The sequence below is a fragment of the Lactuca serriola genome, chromosome 3 (assembly GCF_051521515.1).
Source record: "Lactuca serriola cultivar US96UC23 chromosome 3, Lser_US96UC23_V15, whole genome shotgun sequence".
NCBI classification, from domain to species: Eukaryota; Viridiplantae; Streptophyta; class Magnoliopsida; order Asterales; family Asteraceae; genus Lactuca; species Lactuca serriola.
In genome coordinates, this window is record NC_136410.1 from 262,189,264 (window position 1) to 262,197,335 (window position 8,072).

At 35.0% G+C, this 8,072-nt stretch overlaps 1 non-coding gene across 1 annotated transcript; it reads left to right on the forward strand.

The window, feature by feature from the left end:
- The first annotated feature begins 7,409 nt into the window (after nucleotides 1-7,409).
- On the forward strand, nucleotides 7,410-7,516 carry LOC145096682 (small nucleolar RNA R71). Its single transcript, XR_013704053.1, has one exon. It is a non-coding gene; the product is annotated as a small nucleolar RNA R71 (small nucleolar RNA).
- Nucleotides 7,517-8,072: the final 556 nt, after the last annotated feature.

Here is an 8,072-nt window from a genome sequence, read left to right on the forward strand (position 1 = left end):
AATAAATCCATAAAAGTTTAGGTTTACAATTTAATTGAATTAAGAGTATAATTGTTAAATTAGACCACCTAGTATTTTGAAAGTATAAAATACACCCTATACTATATATAACATTAAAAGTCTAACATTATATATATATATATATATATATATATATATATATATATATATATATATATATGTATGAGTAAAAGTCAGTCTTACCGTTAGTAGGCCTCATTCACGAAGCTGGTCTATAAGGGGTGTTTAAGGAAATTGCCTATAAAATGGCGATTGAATGGGTATCCACTCTTACCCACCGCACTCTTGACTAGTGGAGGGTCGTTAGCCGAACGGGTAGGATAGGACGAAACCTTCCATTATAAGTATAATGAATTATTAAAGTAACTGAATGTTTTCATAAAATTCCCAATCTTAGTTACTTAGGCAAAAGTGAATTGATGCAATTCCATGAAATTACACTTTGTGCCCTTGCGAAGACGTTAGTGGAGCGTGTGTGGTTTACCGGCACACTAAATGGTTCTAAGCAAAGGTAGCAAAGGGTGACTCAATGTTTGTCATAGTTCGGTGGAGCGTGTGTGGTTTACCGGCACATCAAATAGATGACTGTAACATGTGAGGGCACCATGTAAGTTTGCATGGTTATTCACACCCGCTTTGTGATCCTCGGCATCCCAGTCACAAACTAGAGGGGCATATCGAGATTTAAACATGCCATTGAAAGTTCAATGAATCTCAAAGAATCTAGGAGTTTTCATAGATTTAAAACTTAAATTCCTTTTCGTTTTTCGTGGTGGAAATTAGTGAATCGTCATTCACTTACCTTCAAATATTCTGCAATTAGGGTTACGGCATCCCTCTCCCGAGTTGTAGTATATTGTGTTGGGTCCTAGCCTTAGTATCTCATTTGGGTGATTTACTAAGGACTCAATCAATCAACTAACTTGAATTTGTTTTTCTCCCGTTTTGTAGATGTCAAAGTTCGACAACTATGGTCTTCCCAAATCCCGTGGAACAAGCATTCCACATGAAGATGGTATTCCACGATTCAATCGAGGAACGAGAAATCATGCTTCACTTCCTCCTCCTCCTCCTATTGTTCTCCCCAACCGACAGGATCGAAGAATTGAAAGGTTCAATATCACTAAGGCCCTATTGGAAATGAAACATGAAGATGGTAAACCCGTGTGTGCCCACGTTCTAGGAATGAAATCACACATTGATAGGTTGATAATGTTGGGTGTGTCATTCCCAGATGAGTTGGCTGTAAATTGGGTTTTGCAGTCACTTCCTAAATCATATAATGAGTTTAAAAGAAAGTATTATATGATGGATCATGATGACAACCTCATTGATCTAACTTACATCCTCATTGCTGCTGAATCAGAAATGATTTGGCGAAGCAATGGAGCGTATTTGTTGGAAAAGTCAACCGACCATGCTTCCGAGGACGTTCTAGGAGAACCGACTTGCGTTTACTGCCAAAAGAAAGGGCGTTGGATACAAGTCTGCCCAAAGAGCCTGAAGAGTCCAGAAGATGGGAGAGTCAAAGAGTATGGCTGCACTTCAGGTAAAATCCACTATCTAACTCCATTAAGTTCATATTCATTAATTCTTAATACATAATGTGATAAGATTGAATTTGAATGTTTTACAGGATCGGTGAAAAGAAAGGAAGCTTGGTGAAAGAGCAAGATGAATCTAATCACAAGGAATGGATCTTGATCGCATGGATTTGAAGATTAGATTTTGAGCTTAGATAGTTATGATAGAGTTGTTAGAAATTTTTCTTTTGAAATACATAGTTTTCAATGGATTTTGCATTGTAAGGACAAATATTTTCCGCTGCTTTTATAAATAAAGTAAATTTTTGTTTGACTTATTTATTTATTTGTTTATTTCCTTGCAATGAAATCATTATAAAAATTGGTGTTTGCATATTTCTACAACAAATGGATATGATTCTTATTTATGGTGTTTATGGAAAAGTCGAGAATTTACCAAATAGGGAGAGTTTCTCATCGCCCAAGTTTCAATTGGACAGAAACTTGGAATCATGCAACTTGTTTGTATGATGAATGAGAAATCTTATATTTGGAAATTAGACTAATTCATTGACAAAGTGTCAAGTGAAAGACTAGGAGATCGAGTACACAAAGGTGTGTGTTAATCAAGCCCACCATAAGAGTAACAATGATATTCGTCATGACTTACTAAATGTTTAGTAAATATGATTATACTTACAAGATTAAGTGTGATTATGAATTGATTGAAAAAGGTTTAAATCAATAAGCAGAACGAATAAGAAGAATCAAGTAGGCAGAAAGATAAAAGTTTCTCCATTCTAAGAAGAAGGGAGAGTAGCTTTTATGCTTTATGATAGGTCTTAATGATTAAGAACCATATCTCAATTGATCCTCTAAGTGAGTCTTAGTACAATTGTATGTCTAAGAAGAGGGATCAAGAATTGAAGAAATGGTTAAATCAAGAAGTCAATCATACTTCGTTCCAAAAGAAGTCTTAAAGTCAAGATTGTGACATTGAGTGAAAAGTATTAAGAAGGTTTGTAACATTCATCAAATGTGGAAAGTTGTGATGTCTTGGATAAGACAAAGACCAACTAAGACCAATTTATGAAGTGTTTTGATAAAAACTACACTAACTCTTGAATATTTGTTTGTTAAGAAATGTTTTGACAAGAGAATCTTATATGTCAAGGAGTCAGTGGGAGTCTTAATGGTCTTGAAAGGTTTCAAAAACAAATCAAATAAACCTTATCGATCATCACTAGCACACGAGTTAAGGTTTACAACCTATCGTGTTGACATTATTTTGTTTCTGTGCCAATCCAATCGAGTTAATTATGCATGTGAGTCCTATGAGTTCTCATTTGAACGCATAAAAGGCAAAGCACCTTAATCAATGAAAGGTACATTGATAGGAAAGGGTGAGCTGCTTAACTACTTGGAAGATATGGTGGGCAGCTGTGCTACCATAAGGCAAGAAATCAAGATTAAGAAAGTTCAGTCCATATGAGTTTGAATTTGTCGTAAACTTTGGTTTAACAAATTCACATGGCTAGGAACACATACACCGTTTAAATCTTAGTGCCATAAGATTTCCTCCTTCATGAAAATGATTGTGAGGAAATGCTTTCACTAAGAAAGATTTTAAGAAGATAGTGATTGTAAAATTGCATTCTCGAATTTGATTATGGTTACGATATCCCTTTCCATGATTTGAATTGTGAAGTTTGGCAATTAGTCTTAATTGTTTAGACACACATATGAGCTATCTAAGGCAAAGGTGTATAAGTTTAAGAGGCCTTGATAAAAGATTATCAAAGCATTAAGTATTAGAAACATGGACTTAAGAAATTTAATAGGTATTGTTTTTCTGAAAGTTAAGATGTTTATGAATACATGTCGAAGCTAGTGGGAGTATAAGTGTTATGTTTTATAATAATCATCATGATAGTGGGAGCATAAATGTTATGATTGTATGATTATTAAGGAAAGTATTGCAAGTTGGCAATATTAATTATAGAAAACAATAGTCATTCTTTGCAAAGTTGTAAAGATGGAATAGTTGTTTTGCTATAATTAAAGGAGAGAATATTATGCTTCATTTCAAATCTAAAGGTTTAGGTTGAGAAATGTTAATAAATTTAGTCAAGGGTACATAGTGTGTTCTTAAAATTTCGATTATGATTACGGCATTCCTCTTCACAATTCGAATTTTGAGAACATAGCAAATAAAACATTATGCGTCGTGTCCCATACGCTTCGGGTATAGGATCGATTGCAAATGCTTTAATGTTTGACCATTCTAAAATTTTCCAAATGTCTAGCGCATTTAGAGGGAAAAAGGACTAGAATCGGTTTTGACTGAAATAATTAAACAACTATCAAAGGACAATCCAAAGTTCGACGAGGATTGGTCGCTTGTGAGTAGTTGGAAGTATAGTATTGGAAAATATGGAAATGTTTCCATATTGGATGGACAATATCGACATTATCATGAATTGAAAAGATTCTATTAAGAATGAGTTGTCATATGGAAAATATGGAAACGTGTCCATATGGGGAATTGAATATTGAAATAACTATGTCTAGATTAGAAACCTTTATGCAAAAGGATGTTCAAAGGAATGTACTTTGAGTGAGAGACATCATATCTAAGGAATTGTCTTGTAACAATCTCCAATAGAGGACTTTGTAATATCATTGACAATAGTCTTTGTGACTTTGGTGCAGTGACATTACGAAAGGATAGTTGCATAGAATGTTAGAATCTAGAATATTCTATAAGTAGCAAGAATTTGATATTCTTTCACTTATGGAAAAGGATTTGGAGTTGTGAAATGAGAAAGATTGGAAATGTGTTCAATTTGATCTATTTCACAAAGTAAGAACCATAGGTAAACATTGTGTGCATGCTAGGAGCATGGGACAAGTGTTGTAATTCAAGTTAGAAGTTGATTAACCGAAACGACAAATAATGAGTAATCAATATGGTGATAAATAAAAGGCGTTTTATTTATACTCAAAGGTTTGAGGCCATATGGGATTAATATTATTCTTGTGTTTCACATTTGCATGTTTTGACTTCCAGAATAATTGAGTTTATTAAGAATAATCGAATTATTCAAACGAGCCACAGTCGTTCATATGTTGGAAGTAGATATGAATGAAGACTGTCGTGAATTGGTGTGTGGATTGTCTAAAGAGCATTAGACATAAGCAAATGTTTGCTGCAACGTTCATGAGTACTTATGAATGTGATTTGAGCATTGGATTAAACCCACGCTCACTTGGATCACTCCATGAAATTGTATCACGAGTGATTAGTGAGACGATAACATCTTATATTCTTGAAACCGAGATGTGTGAGTTGTATCTTACAAATAGGTTGCACATTGATAATATGTAAACGCACTAGTAACTTGGTGTTATAAAACATATTGTTGTGTGTGATTTGGTTAGTGAGTGCAAGCAACCATTGTATCAAAGTTTATCTGTTCCTTTTATCCAAAGTAGGATAAAAGCGATATCTTTGGGCCCCTCGATGATTTAGTGATGACAAACGTAAATGCTCGGCCGGGCTAGGGCTAATTTGATTTGTTCAATTAGTCAGTCATCATAAATCGGGAATCGAGATATAGTACAAAGAGAATGATTTGAAATCATATCTCATATGATATCTAGAACGGAGGAATATATGATACCTTATCTAAGGACACGTGTATCTGATATGATCAGAGTTGACAGCGGCTTTGGAAAGCTACGATTGCAGATCAGGATCTGAAGTCATACGCATAATAGTTATTATACTTATCCAAGTGGGAGACTGTTGGATTAGTGTCTAAGTCCATAACTATTTTGGTATGTACTTGACCCGATGGTGCATGGTCCTTTTGGGTTTCCTTCACCAAAGCAACTTGATAGGATGAATTATGGAGAGAAAGGATTAAATATGATTTATTAATATATTACGAGAATAATATATTAAAGGAGAAATCATATTGTTTAATTAATATTAGTCAATAATTAATTGGTAATTAATTTTGTAACTAAAAGAGATTAATTAAACTTAAGGGACTGGAATTGTAATTATAAGATAATTGCAATTTGGGCCATGGATTGTCTTTTATTATAAGGTGGACGAATTCTATGGGGGAAGCCCATATGAAATCGTCCAAAGGCTTTAAGAAAGGGCTCAATGGGTTGCTTAGGGCTTAAGCAACCAAATTAGGGTTTTCATGTTAGATAACCCTAATTGTCTCACTATATATAGATCCCTTAAGGACCAAAAACGTGGCTAAGCAACCTTCTAGGGTTTCACATGTTTTTGGGCAGCCTCTAACCTCTCTCCTCTTCATCCTCTTGCTTATGGTGTTTGTGAACCATTAGAGGAGTGACACTTGTGACTCTAAGCCTTCCAAAGTCAATTCAAGGAGGAATTGGGATTGTTATTGCTACATAACAATCAAGGTAACATTATAAACCTATTCTAATATCTAATATGATTACTTGTATGCTAGAATTAGGGTTTATAGTCTTGGATAACATGCATGTACAATAGAGAAACCTAGATCCAAGCATTAGGGTTTGTATGAGCACATAGGATGTTCTTAGGACCAAAACCCAACAGGTAGATCGATATTTTTGTAAAATGAATATGGAATAAAATTAATGCTATCCCCCGAATAAGCTAAAGCATTTATTGAAGTAGAATTGCCAAATTCACAAGGCAAAGTTAATCGGCCAGGATCTTCCATCTTTATTAGCAATCCATCAATTATTGCAGCTGAACATATCTGATTAAGCACGATTATGGATGCTTTCTCCAATTCTTTTCGGCTATTCATCACATATTTAGAAAACTTAGGAAGCTTAGCCATGGATTTGAGGTATGTAGAATTAATTGAAAGAGATGGTACTTGTTCCATGAACTTCTTCTGTTTTGGCTCCTGGTTATGCTTAAGAGATCAAGATGGGAATGGAAAAAGAAGGCTGGTACGAATTTAAAGGAGTAGATTTTTGGTTTTCCAGTAACCACGACATGGTAACTCATTAGAACTCGATTCTGATTTTTCTTTTTCTGCTTCGGCCTTCTTTTCTTCCAGATATGGATCAGGATGTATAGTAGTTGTATCATGGATCACTAATGGCTCAAAATGAACTTCTTTTTTAGTGTAAATTGCCATTACATGATGTTGTGATTTTGGATCGGGATTTGTAGGAGGTAACCTCTCGTTAACAAGTGTTGTTAATTGCCCAAGTTGAGTCTCGATGTTTTTGATGGAAGCTTGATGATTTATCATGGTAGAATCATTAGAATCATGCCTTTTTTAGAGGCTTCCATAAACCTATTAAGCATTGACTCAAAATCCATCTTCCTCTCGGGTGGTGGTTACTTTTTGATATTATCCTCGACCGGTTGCCTATGCTTCTCGTCCTTTTGCTTCTTGTACTCGTCATAAAGGCAACCACTCCTTTTTTGGCTTTCTCCAATCTTCATCATATTTATCAGCACTAGAGTAAAACACTTGCGCTTTCTTATTCCCGTGCTCATCCAAATTGCAATGCTTAGTTAAATGTGGCCCATTGCAATTGTCACATCTAACTCTTATAGCATGTATAGATTGATCCAATTTTTTCATTCTTTGATCCATATTTTCTAATTTTTCCAATACTGCTTCCATGTTCTGGTTCCCTCTATTGCCATTTCCCCTTATAATATCTTCTCGTGAATTACGATATTCTCTCAAGTGCTTTGCAAATTCTTCAATTAACTCTTTAAGGGTGGTTGGCTCTTTCTTTGTTATTGGTCCTTGAGAATCAAGGAGTTACATTGTTGTAACACTCACCCCATCATAGAAAATAGAGACCTCTTTTTGCATGTTCAAGTCATGTTGGGGACAATTTCTTAAAAGGCCTTTGTACCTCTCCCAAGCTTCGTATAATGACTCTCACATTTCTTGTTGAAAGTTGGCTATCTTCTTCTTGAGTATAGATATCTTGGAGGGAGGACTAAATTGCTTGATAAATGCTTCATGAAGGTTATCCCATGTCCTTATTGTTCTAGGAGCTAATGACTTCAACCATATCTTTGCATCTCTAGTAAATGTCACGTGAAGCATTCTTAGTAATACTGCATTTCTTGAAACATTTGGGACATTTAAATAATTAGCAATGTCCAAAACATCATCAATATGCTTGAAAGCATCTTCATAATTTTTCCTGGAAAAAGGTATGTCCTTGAGCATTAATAAAATGTTCTCCTTGAGCTCAAAACCCCTGTCAGCTGGAATCTCGGGTGGCACAAGACCTGAACCGTTGTCGTTACGCAACCTTTTTTTATACTCCCCCATCATCATGGTCGTGATATCTGCCATCTCTTCAACCTCACTTTATTTCGTCTCCTGAATTTTCATTGTAAATGCTTTTGGTTCGTATCCTACTTCCTTACTATTTGGAGTCTTTTCAAAAAGTTTGAAATCTTTCGATTGGAAAGTGCTAGTTGACTCGACGACCTTCTTTTCTTTCTTCTTGTAGAAAGTTGATTCT